We start from the raw sequence: 13,471 nt of genomic DNA on the forward strand, positions 1-13,471 counted from the left end.
CCAAGCTGCTCTTGTTTGGTTTTCAGGAAATACTCAGATGCCTCCTCTTGAGTTGGCATCTTGGCAGCTTTCTCCTTCCTTGCCTTCTCCTTCTTTGCTTGTGCTTGTGAAGACGATGGTTCATTCTCAGTCATGACAACTTGATTATCTTCAAAATCTGGACGGATGGGCAAGTGTTCCTTGTCCAATAAGTATATGCCCATGCCCATCTTGGAGTTAATGAGCTCCTGAATTTGTGGGGCATATCCACAGCTCCTCTTCTGGTCTGCTGCTGTCCTCTTGATTTTCTCTACCATGAGGCTCATCACCTTCAACTTCTGTGGCACATCAAAGATATGTAGCAAGTTGATTGCATGGCCTCTGATCATCTTGTGATCTCCAGACTTGGGCAATAAGGTGTGCCTCAATATCCAATTGATGGTTGGCAGCTCTGACAGAAGATAGTGCACAGACCCAAACTTGAAAGTGTCAAGTGCCTCGTTTGGAATTTCCTTGTACATGTTGGACATAGAGTTGTGGTCCATCTTCTTCTTGGCATAGATATCCAAGTCATCCTCATGCTCCTCTGGGGCATTTATCAACTTAGCCCATTCTTCAACAGTAGATTGGTACCTCGTACCCTCAGACATCCATGTGATCCTTCCATCTGGATAAAAATGTGCTGTGGAGTAGAACTGCATGATAAGCTCCTCGTTCCACTTTGTGAGCTTCTGCCCAACAAAGTCCTCTACTCCACATGCCTTGAAGCTGTCCTGCACTCCAGGGTAGTACTCTTCGTTGTCCTTGATGTATTGCCAGTCAACCCATCTCATATCACAGACTATTGGCTTCTTATCAAGCAGCACTGTCTCATAGAAATCTTGCTGTTCCTTGGTGTGAAATCTGTAATCCACAGCAGTCCTCCTCCTTGAAGCATACTGGTCTGCTTCTCTCCACTTCCTCAGCCCTGAGTCTCTCCTGAGCTTCATGTCCTCATCCACAGGATGAGCATCGTTGTGGTCTGGGATCTTGGGCTTGAGTTTTCTGAGAACTTGCTCTTCATCATCTTCTTCTACAGCTTCAGGCACTGGGGCCTTGTTCTTCTCAGTAGCAGGTATGCTTCTTGTATTCCTCTTTGGTGCAGACTTGGGCTTGGAGGCAGCTTTGGGTGCTTCTTTGGGCTTAGATGTGGCAGCCCCTGATCTTATAGCATCACCCATAAGCTTAGGTGCCTTAGGTGCTGGTGCAGCAACCTCTTCTTCTTCCTCTTTTCCATGATGGAATCCTTTCCAAGCACTCTGGCTATGGTCTTCTTGACCCTTTCCTTCCTTTTCTTGCCTTCAGTAGCAACTAGCTCTTTGGGAGTGGGCTTCTCAGTTGAAGCTCTGGCCTTTGACATAGGCTGCCTGCCTGCTGGCCTTTTGACTTTCAACCCTGGCTTTGTGCCTTGAGCTGACTCAACTCTCTTTGAAGTTGCTTCCTCTTCTCCCACATAATCTTCATCCTCAGAATCTGAAGTTCTCTTCTTCCTCTGTCTGGTGGCAGCTTTAGGCAGATTGCTTGGGGTACTCCTGCTGCCATCATCTGAAGAGCTGGAGAGACTAGTGCCCTCACTCATGTGCACTTGCTGTTCTAACACATTCTGGCTGTCACTCTGATCTGACATGATGAACAAGCTGTCTGCTGACTCTGTGAATAGTTTATAGATGAGGTAGAATAGATGAGCATCACAAAATGCAGAGATTTTTGCAAAAGAATGATCCAAAAACTTAGTTTTAGTTTCCCACTGAAATCATCTCGGATCTACCGATTTTTAAACTCGGTGATACCGAAGCAGTTTTGGCACCTAAACTAGTGAACTCGGTCAGACCGAGTCACAGTTCGGTGGCACCGAGACTGCTAGGGTTTCACAGAGTTCCAAAATCGGTCACACCAATAAGTAATTCACGGTCAGACCGAGTTTCACTTGTGCCATGGCATAAGCCAAATCGGTGGGACCGAGTTTTTCAACTCAGTGGGTCCGAGATGGTTTCGGCGGAAACCTAACCCTAAAATTTTCGAATCAAACCTAATCTACGAGCGCATTGACTAGATAGGAGTGTTTCAATCGTGGCAAGAATCATGATGATCACAATGTGCTAAGAATCGGATTGGAGAATAGCACAAAGATCGAGTCCATAACCTAGTTCGGCGGAGACTCGCTACGGCGGCAACGGCGGGGTAGAATTCCTGTTGACGGCGACGGAGACCAACGACTGGAGGCGGCTGGCGGCGAGGAGACGATCCGGAGACCACGTTGGCAGAGCAGGCTATCGTGCGGGCGAAGGGGTTCGGAGAAATTTCCAAAATTTTGCCCGTGACTATATATAGCCCGACCCTGTCGGTGTGACCGAGTGGAACAACTCGGTGGCACCGAGATTCATAACTGCAGGCCGTTACTGAAACTCGGTTTGACCGAAAGGTTCAAATCGGTTGCACCGAGATCGAAAACCTAGATCAACTTAATGATCTCGGTAGGACCGAAAGTGGGGTATCGGTCAGACCGAGAATCATAAAGAGGTTTTGGAAGTTTAAGTCTATGACGAATTGGGGACTCCGAGCGCTCCTCACACAGAGTGGTTCCAATCTGACTTGATCAAATTTTGTGATGTAGCATGAATAGAGTTTGAGACGAGAAAAGCATAGATAGCTAGAGGAGGTTCTTAGGCATTCTTGTCCATCCACTTGGCAAAAGAAAATAAAACCGAACAATCAAAACAACAAGTGGATGTCCTCGAATGAGTAAAATATGCAACCAGCATGCTCACACAATAAGATGGCAAACGAAATATGTGACAAGGCATGCACAACCAATTCTAGCAACTATCAAGCAATTTGCAATGACTAGGTCATCTATATATGAGTATATTGACTTAGGAGTCAAGTGAGAACACTTGATCATAGGTCATACTCATCGTTTAAGCTCAAGTGGGGTTACCACTTTTACATAAAGCATTGTTGTGTTCACATCTTTAGAGTTGCTTTAGCTCAAGTCTTAGAGTAAAGCTCCCCCTAGATGTGATACCCCCCCTAAGAGGGGTGAACTAACCTTGGGTTTTGTCGATGATGACTTCATGTAGATGTTGAAGTTGTGGATGCTCAATGTTGATGTAGATCACTTGGAGCTATCCATTTGAGTGAATTGCACTTTCAATACCTACATGGGTTAGTCCCACAAGGAACAAACAAGGATATCCATAGACATAGAGTGATGCACACACAAGATGATGTCCATGAAAACTTTTAGGTTACCTTGTCCCTTGTCTTACCAACAAGAGGGTTTGTGACTCCTTGAACTAGTGCAGGATGTGGAAGTTGATTGCACTTGTTCTTGCCAAAATGATAAGAGTGAAGTATGTTGGCAGAGTCACCCTCAAGAACTCTCTAGTTCTTCTTCTTTTGGATCCACACCATCTTGATGGGAATCCTGGAGTTGTAGTCGTACTTGATGAAGTGGAACTTGAAGTAGTCTTGGGAATCCACTTGACTAAGGTCTTAGGAGCTTCTATCTTTGCTTCTACTCTTGTAGAACTTGTTGAAATTCTTCACCATTAAGCTCAATTCTTCATTGAAGTCTTGTTTCTCACTTGATGATGTAGGGGCTTCATATTAGGCTTTGTAGGCACCACTTGATTTGTTGTGAAGTTCCTCTTTATCCTTAAGTGACATCTCATGAGCAACAATTCTTCCAATCACCTCTGTTGGCTTAAGATCTTTGTAATTGGGCATCATTTGGATCAATGTGCACACGGTATCATATTTTCCATCCAAGGATCTTAGAATCTTCTTGATGATGAATCTATCGGTCATCTCTTCACTTCCTAAGCCAGCAATCTCATTTGTGATGAGAACAAGCCTAGAGTACATTTCAGCGACACCTTCACCATCCTTCATTTTGAACTTGTCAAGTTGACTTTGAAGCACATCCAACTTGGATTCCTTGACGGAGTCGGTACCTTCGTGCATATCAATCAAAGTGTCCCAAATTTCCTTTACATTCTCAAGACGGCTGATTTTGTTGAATTCTTCGGGGCACAATCCGTTGAAGAGAATATCACAAGCTTGAGCATTGTATTGCAACATCTTCAACTCATCCGCGGTAGCTTCACGGTTTGGTTCTTTCCCATCAAAGAAGTCACCTTGCAAACCAACACACACAATAGCCCAAACGGCGGGGTTATGTCCAAGAATATGCATTTTCATTTTATGCTTCTAACTAGCAAAATTAGTACCATCAAAGTAAGGACCTCTACGGTGATAATTTTCCTCGCTAGACGCCATACTCTCCTAGGTTGTGAAACCAAGGTTATGACCACCAAAAGCTATGGAGATCAAAGCAAATGGAAACCTGGCTCTGATACCACTTGTAGGATCGAAAGTGTGTCTAGAGGGGGGGTGATTAGACTACTTGACCAAATAAAAACTTAACCTTTTCCCAATTTTAGTTCTTGGCAGATTTTAGCTATTGTAGGACAAGTCAAGCAATCATCACACAATTCAAGCAAGCATGCAAAGAGTATATTGGCAGCGGAAAGTAAAGCATGCAACTTGCAAGAATGTAAAGGGAAGGGTTTGGAGAATTCAAACGCAATTGGAGACACGGATGTTTTTCCCGTGGTTCGGATAGGTGGTGCTATCCTACATCCACGTTGATGGAGACTTCAACCCACAAAGCGTAACGGTTGCGCGAGTCCGCGGAGGGCTCCACCCACAAAGGGTAACGGTTGCGCGAGTCCACGAAGGGCTCCACCCACGAAGGGTCCACGAAGAAGCAACCACCCACAAAGGGTCCACGAAGAAGCAACCTTGTCTATCCCACCATGGCCATCGCCCACAAAGGACTTGCCTCACTAGCGGTAGATCTTCACGAAGTAGGCGATCTCCTTGCCCTTACAAACTCCTTGGTTCAACTCCACAATTTTGTCGGAGGCTCCCAAGTGACACCTAGCCAATCTAGGAGACACCACTCTCCAAGAAGTAACAAATGGTGTGTAGGTAATGAACTCCTTGCTCTTGTGCTTCAAATGATAGCCTCCCCAACACTCAACTCTCTCTCATAGGATTTGGATTTTGTGGAAAGAAGATTTGAGTGGAAAGCAACTTGGGGAAGGCTAGAGATCAAGATTCATATGGTAGGAATGGAATATCTTGGTCTCAACACATGAGTAGGTGGTTCTCTCTCAGAACATATGAGTTGGAATTGTGTATGTGTTCTGATGGCTCTCTCCACGAATGAAGAGGAGGTGGAGGGGTATATATAGCCTCCACACAAAATCCAACCGTTACACACAGTTTTCCAATCTCGGTGGGACCGAATCAACAAACTCGGTCGGACCGAAAATGTAAACCTAGTGACCGTTAGAGATTTTCGGTGGGACTGACATGCAACTCGGTAGGACCGATATGGTTAGGGTTTGGGCATAACGTAATCTCGGTGAGACCGATTACACAAAATCGGTGAGACCGAATTTGGTAATTAGCTAACCAGAGAGTTGGTCAGGCAAACTTGGTGGGACCGATTTGCTCTTTCGGTGAGACCGAAAAGTTACAAAAAGGAAACACCGAATTTACATTGCAATCTCGGTGGGACCGATCCGCTCTTTCGGTGAGACCGAAAAGTTACGAAAGGGAAACAGAGAGTTTGCAATCCCATCTCGGTGAGACCGAGATCCCTATCGGTAGAACTGAATTGCTAGGGTTTGGCAGTGGCTTATGACAAGTGAAACTCGGTGGCGCCGGATAGGAAGAATCGGTAGGAGCGAGTTTGGCTTAGGGTTTAGGTCATATGTGGATATGGGAAAGTAGTTGAGGGTTTTGGAGCATATCACTAAGCACATGAAGCAAGAGGCTCATTAAGCAACACCTCATCCCTCCTTGATAGTATTGGCTTTTCCTAAAGACTCAATGTGATCTTGGATCACTAAAATATAAAATGAAGAGTCTTGAGCTTTTGAGCTTGAGCCAATCCTTTGTCCTTAGCATTTTGAGGGTTCCACTTTCACCATCCATGCCATGCCAATCATTGAGCTTTCCTGAAATAATCATCTTGGAATAGCATTAGCTCAATGAGCTATATGTTGTTATGAATTACCAAAACTACCTAGAGATAGTTGCACTTTCACAAACTCATCCAGATAACCAGCCATCGTGGTAGTTGCATACTCCTGGAGCCTAATGGAGTCTCTGCAATGTGGTGACACCACAGTGGAGTGGTTGAACGCACAGAGGATGTGGCTCATGAGAAGGACCACCTCCTACCTCCTGGCGGCCATCGATACGATCGGAGGAATGTTGGGTGTTTCCGAGTCAGGGTTCGAGCTGACGGTGAAGCTGGATGAGTCAGAGGCTGGAGAGGTACAAGAAGGGTAAGATCGTCATCGTGTCTCTGGGAGAGGAGCTCGCCGAGGATGCGATTCCAGTGCTGGGAACATTTATCTTTTCATTTGATGGAGTTCTGTTCTAATGTCATTGCAGGGTCAGATCTGGAGTAGTGGATTGAAAAGGAAAGAATTGAAAGGAGCTATTTGTAGGATGTTCCTGACGGACTAAGGAACCGATAGTCTGAGCATATGAAGGTATGTATTTGTTTGTTCAAAGTGTTTTGAAACATTTAATTAGAGCTAGTAGGCATAAGATTGAATTCTCACTGGATGTACATATTTATCATACTTCATAAATCAGTGATCGAAGGCAGAAAGCTGAATCCCGAGCTAGAGTGTGAAGAACAATAACCATATGAGAATTCATTCACAAAAGATGGTTGGTGTATTGTTGATAGCTCTGTATGCATGAATGTTTTAAAAAACAATAATCATCAGATTGTTGGGTTGAAAAGAAAACTTGGCAAGCACAAATTAATTTGATAACCCAAAGAGAACCGAGACAAACATCTAGGCGATGAAAGGATATGTATTATTAATAAACAGGGGAAGCAAGTATAGCTTGTCTAGCTTACATAGGTTATAAATAAGTAACTTAAAGCAGTGTGTAGTGATAATAGAGGAAACAGTCCCATAGGCTCTTGTGTGAGAGGATTGGATCTGGCGCAGAGGTATTCATGAGGTGCAGAAGAGTGTGGTAGCAGGCGTCGTCGATATGGCTTCGTTTCGATGATGTAACAAAAGTGAACGTAGGGTAGATGCCGCTGATGTGAGAGTCCTGGCGTGGTTGCTGTGTAAGTGGTGAATGTGTTAGGAAGTTATTTATGAAGATCAAATAAAACAGAGGTTCAACAAGGCAGAGAAGCAAAGATAGCGGTCATACCGATGATTAGTACTATTTGGTTGCGTTCATTGAGTGCCTAGATAGTGATCATGTCATTGATGCTAGGCGCAGTTTGCTGTACGTCGATCAGAATGTTTGCTGTCCTTACAGTCACATCTGGGTCTGGATGAAGCACCATCGTGGGGGCTATCTCTGTGTCCACAAACTTTGCAAGCAGGGTCTTTGCAATCGCAGCCGGGCTGTTGCACCAAACTATGCGTCGATATGATTTGCATGTTAGCAGTAGTTCAACATTTTTGTCCGGGATCTCCATGTAGCAGAACTGTGCAAGAAGAAGTTTCATCAGCTTCTGCGTGCAAAAATGCGCTGGGATCCTGTTGATCATGAGTTGGGCACATGTGCTGAGTGTGCTGTTGATGGAGCCAATATCTGGGCTCCATGGGGTGACATGTGGCATGCATGTGAGCTCTGTTGATAGAATTTTGCTTTAGATTGCTGCACCTGCTGTGTTGTCTGGTAGTATAATGATCTGCTGATCTTTGCTCATTGTGTCCATCCTGACGTCCCTCGGATCTAAACCTGGGTAGAGGTAGTATACATCTTTCCACAGTGCGTCGGCTTGCTTGGAGGTGCCTGAGATGACAACCGATGTGGATAGCTCCTTTATAATCTGCTCATCAACCAATTCTGGTGGAAGAAACTAGACTGCTTCGTTGGTGTTGTATGTATTCTCAGACACAGGAACTTGTGTGATTGGCATGTATGTAGCGTCTTCATCCTGCTTGTAGATGTAGTGGCGGTAGTGGATATGTAGACGATATGTACGAAGCTTTCTGTATGGCTGTGTATCCATGCACATTCCTGGATCAGCTTTGGTTATTGGAATACAAAGCAGGATCGAAGCTGGTACAAGAATTCTGCGCTGAGCCCATGTTGTGCATCTGTAGGTTTTGATGTCTATTCGATGATCCGTGTGATCTGTGATGTGCTCCACTGCACAATAGGGACTGAGAATGTGCTCTACAGCCACTGCTGACGAAACATGTAAGGGAAGATTTGTGATAGAGACACGAAGTTGTTGCTCTGCAACATCAAAACCCAGTTCATCTGTTGGGAGCCACTGCTTGAACTTGAGACTGCCTGCTTGTGTCATGCACTCCATGCAACTGGTAAGCAGCAGGAATCCTAGACGGGCGTCAGTGTCATTTGTGAAAGAGAAGATTGCCTCTTTGTCTGATGCAACATGGACTGCGATCGTCCCTAGATCACAGATCAGTGGTTGTATCTTGTTGACCAATTCTTCCAAAGTGACCCATTTACTGCCGCGTGGACCCTTGTTGCTACCAAAGGGAATCTGATGGAGTAGAATGGACTGGCCTTAAGCTGCGTCTGAGCGATGTAGCACTCCCTGTATCTGACATGCTCATGGTTGTTGTATTTGAAATGTAAAGAGACATCAGTTCTTAGAAGTAATCGGAAGAATAATGTGTAGATGCATGTGCACTTCTTTGCAGATGTTAAACTTATGTAAGTAAGGAGAAAGTAAGAGCAAGGTATGAACAGATGAAGAGGGAAGTAGATACTACTTTGAGTGTATTTATAACTTTAGTCAAATTTTAATTTGTTTGTATGGTATAGTGTATTGTACTGGCAGATGTATTGCAAGCAATTCGTGCTGAATTACTTGTTCTGCAATGTCATTTTCAGTCAGGAACAAGTTTAATGACAGAACGCAGAAGGTGACAAGAAGAACATATCCAATTGTTCACATGTGCTTTAGAAGGCTCTGTTCTTCCTGCAGGTACTGTTTGTTAAGTATAGATTTAACAAGTTTCTTATTTAGTTGTATCTTAATTATAAAATACAGATATTGACGAAAGGAAAGTGTGTCATAGTAGATAATGAAATTGCATTTATTGTTTCATTTGAAATATTTACAATTTGGAAAAGGAGAACAGGGCAAATAGGGAAAAATTATTATTTTTCGTGTTTGTAGTCTACTTGTAATACTTGTGAATAGTTATATTTCAGAAGAAAATGTATTCATATCTTAAGTTTATTTAAAGAATGCTAATCAGTAAAGAAATTCGGAATTAGTAAATAAAAGAGTAGGCTGCAGCTATAAGAGAAGTTCCTACCTTTTCTAAAATATACATTTTGACAGAAGCAAAGTGTGTCATCGTATGTAATGAAGTTGCAAGTATTGTTTGGTGGCGCGCCTCTTGAGGGGGAGCTGGGCGTTGCCTGGTTGTAGTCGCCGCTTCGACTCTCCTTCTTATTCTAATTAGCGTTTGTGATGGTATCTTCATTGAACAAACTTAGCAGCAGGGAAAGACATATACACTGTAGAGAGAAAGCCCATTATGGATCTGGACATGAAACGCCTGACTGATAATAGTGCTCTTAACATAAGTAGTAGGTCTTAAAAAGCATGATATAAGAGTGCACAAAAAGAGGACCATAGGTCATGACAGGATATAGCATAATTAGGAGTACTTAGTAGTGCATTATATTAGATTATATTAACACAGGGGCTGCAACGTCTTTGATTGTGCATCTAGAGGCGGTGCACGGTGAGAGCCAGGCGGCGGTTTGAAGTGATCCTGAAACGAAATGCACAGATGTCTCCTTCACGAATGTTGGCGCGGCGACGAAACTCATACCATTTGGTGGTTATAGTGGCCCTCTTGTCACTTGCTACCATGATGCAACACTTGGCGAGCAAATGGCCATCTGCAAGTCTGACCATGAGTGTATCATTGTTTGGATCAATGTAGTCGAGCAGGTTCTCTTCAGTATAGTTAACCTGAAAATACTGGTAAAAGCAAGCAGGTTATTTACATGGGTAGAAATTGTTGTGTGATATGGAAGATAATTTAGAATGCTCAAGCAAAAAGAGCAAAGAGAAGTGAATATTTCTGATGTCCAATTGATGATTCGAGTATGTACAGCCTAGTGTGTGAACAGATAACAAACGAATGAAAAAAATGGTAAGCTAGATTAGATAAAATAGAGATTTTAAAAGTAGCAGGAGAAAAATAAGAACAGAGCAGGTGTTGATGTATGTGCTATACAGTGAGAAGGGGAACATAATTGTTATTTGTAATTTGAGTAAAGTGGTGAGTGTTAAGTGTTATGAACAGAGCAGGAGTTGTACAGTATGGAGATACAATTTGCTGTATTATGAAGTTAGTAAACATTGAATAGGCCGTGCATTTGAGCATACCATGCGCTGGCCTAGTTTGGCAAACGTCTTGTTGATTGTGCAGATGTAGTAATTGATGTCCAGCTTTTTGTGCCAAAACATAGCAAAGAGAGTGTCTACTTGGTACTCGTAGAGCTTCACCTCATTGCCCCAGTAACAGTTGTCGTCAAGCTCACCAACGTACTGGACGCCGCCAGGTGTTCCTGCATTCAGTTAGAAGTGGGTGGAAAGCAAGTTAAGTATTGGTTGCAACAGCCGTAAATGTGAGAGTTTGTTTGGGAAAGAAAATTTTAGTTATATAAGATACCAGGCTGGGTGTTAGGGGCTGTTTGGAGCGAAGCCAAAGCAGCTATACAAAGAGGATGGGGCGGCAAAATTTTGGCAAACAAAACAGTTGAGGTGCAGGTTGGTTGTGTGGTAGTATAGGGAGGCACACAAGAACTATATATATATGCTATGGAATGACATAGCCTCACTCTTTCTTTTTTCATAGTAAGATGAGAAAAAAGCTTCTAATTGAGAAGCATAATAATACATATGAACACCAAGGAAAGCATGAACAGAAGAAGAAGAAAAACACAAATGCAGTCTGATTGTTCCTATGATTATCAAATATAAATATAAATCCTCCTTATGAGCTCAACTCCAGGAAGGACTACAGCCTTGACCTTGAGGCCGTCATCGGTCGATCGGTTACCCAAACTCCCATCAATACACTAGAATATGGGACACAAAAGGATTTATATATACCTTAGCACTGCTTAATCTGGCCACCCCATGGTGAATGGCGAGAATTTTGGAAGGTTAGTCTTTGGCAGCCATCCAAACAGACTTTTAGACATGATGTCATATAATGAAACTGAAGATTAATTTTTAAAATAAGAGAAGTGAAGTTGTAAAATATAGCAGATGGTGAAAGTAGTTTGTAAAATAGAGAAAGCATCAAATTCAGATTAGCATTGTGCGACATGGTGAAGCTAATGACTACAAAAGAAAACAAACATTGAGGGAGCAAGAGTAGAACAGAGCAGTGTGATTCACAACTTTATGACAGAAGTATCGTGTGGCTAATCGGTAGGAAAGGATATAAATATGAATCTAACAGATGCAGTGAGTAAATGAAGGCGGTTGATAAAGAAATAGACAGACACATGCTTTGTTATGTAGCTGTGAGCTTGATGTTTAACATATTGAAAAGAAAGAAATAGGTTAGTGCTGAACGCGAATGATGTACTCTTGATGTTCATTCTCATTCTCTTGAGTCTATTCATCGAATCATAAAACATAGTTAGAATTATGAAATGTGATCTATCTTCGAAAGAGGAGTAAAACGGTATGCGGGAGCGATGAATCTTAAAAATGTTTTGTTGCAGAGCGATGAATCTTAAAAATGTTTTGTTGCTTATAAAACTTGTGCAAGCTAGTGAGGTACGTTATGGGTTATGGGTCTTCTATGGCGGCCAGAGGAGGAGGAAACGCTTCTCTAGTCATACGAGTCAAGCGATTGAACTATGGAATTTTGCCATAGTTTTAAGCAAACAATATAATCTTTGCATTTGAACCTTTAGTGAATATTGAGAAAAATTATTAAGTTTAGCTAATCAAACTAAAATGATGAGATATTTCGTGTGAAGCACATTTCATAATTCTGTAATGTATATGCTCTTTGTACTATTGCATTGTTATAAAAAGTAACTATCGATGCCATGTCTTGGAGATCATCATGGGTCGAGTGTCAGCATGCTCTTGCTATCCAGGCTAGTCTCACAACAACTTGTATGTTTCTGTTAAAAAAATGGTATGTTAAAGTACACACTTGTTAACAAGTTTTGGAAGGCTAAAAAATGCCTACTATTAACATTGTATAGATTACACGATTGAGGATTCAGGTGGCATGATGAATGGGTATTCAAGTATTCTAGCGTTTGTTTGACTGACGGAGAAAACGCAGGCTGTTGAATTAAGTCAAGAAGCGCCTAATCATACAAGGAGGGTATTCTTTTCCAAAAAAAAAATCGCGGGTGATACAAGGAGAAACTTAACAAGCAAGCAAACCAGAAGGCGCCGATCCAAATTTGAGAGCCCTCCCTCTATTCGTGGTCGATAATTTTGGAGTAATTAGCAATCTGGCTGCAAGTTGAACAATACTAAGGTACATACATCATGTCCTGTATACAAGCACTCGAACTGACGACGACATCCATCGATAGACAAAAACAAACGTTTTGAGCTTTATAGTTTCTATTGTACGAGGAGCAGAATGGAATTAGACCTGATGGTTGACGGCGTCGTTGAGGGCGACCGGCGCGGCCGGAGCGTTTTGGCGGCGCCGGGGGGCTCTTTTCTTGCGGATCTGGGTGGCGGCGGAGTATCACCGAGGTGGCTGCCGAGGTTGTGGTCTTTGTGTAACCGTGCACCTTCGCGAGGTGCTTCTTCTACATCCTGAATCTCTCGCAGCCGCGCATGGCGGCGAAAGGAAACCCTAGAGGGCTCTGGTCGAGAGTGCGGAGAAATGCGGACGGGTGTGGTAGATGGACAGGTAGGTTGGGGTATTTACCCAGCTACGGGCGTGTGGAATCGGTAGAGCCAGTTTTGGGCTTTGGTCTGTGAAAACACAATTGGGCTGAGCATTTGGCATGGGCCAGGTAAATGGTATTTTTGGACCTCGGCTGGAAGGACTGAGTGGGCCAGTTTATATGAGGGTTATATTTTTGTGGAAAAAAGAGCTCAGCAATGTGTTGACCATGCTCTGAATGAGACGGACGGCGGCAGGTAGTGGGTTTGGGCGAGAAAACAGTGGTGGTGGAGCAGGAGGGAAGGGCGTGGTGTTGGAGCCTGAGAGGAGAGGAAAGAGTCGAGGCCGCGGCGGCTAGGCAAGCCCGGGCATCCATGCTGGCAGCGTGGCGGCGAGGACAGGAGCCCATTGCCGCGTGAGACCGAGAGAGTGCAGAGATTTGTCATCGCCCCTGTCCTCCGAAGAGGCACCTGGCGTTCCTTAGGTGGAGGTCAGGAACGGAGATGATG

At 43.5% G+C, this 13,471-nt stretch overlaps 1 long non-coding RNA gene across 2 annotated transcripts; it reads right to left on the reverse strand.

The window, feature by feature from the left end:
• Nucleotides 1-6,895: 6,895 nt before the first annotated feature.
• On the reverse strand, nt 6,896-12,959 carry LOC125530051 (uncharacterized). 2 transcript variants are annotated; one of them, XR_015617985.1, is made up of 6 exons: nt 12,720-12,959; nt 10,469-10,650; nt 9,906-10,057; nt 9,381-9,585; nt 7,282-8,656; nt 6,896-7,188 (listed from the first exon to the last, which is right to left on the reverse strand). It is a non-coding gene; the product is annotated as an uncharacterized LOC125530051 (long non-coding RNA). The 2 variants fall into 2 exon arrangements; XR_015617986.1 differs by lacking the exons at nt 6,896-7,188; nt 7,282-8,656; nt 9,381-9,585 and having other exon boundaries at nt 9,613-10,057.
• Between the last annotated feature and the right edge of the window lie 512 nt (nt 12,960-13,471).

This window comes from Triticum urartu, chromosome 3A (genome assembly GCF_056163025.1).
Source record: "Triticum urartu cultivar PI428250 chromosome 3A, HENAU_Tu73, whole genome shotgun sequence".
Classification (NCBI taxonomy): Eukaryota; Viridiplantae; Streptophyta; class Magnoliopsida; order Poales; family Poaceae; genus Triticum; species Triticum urartu.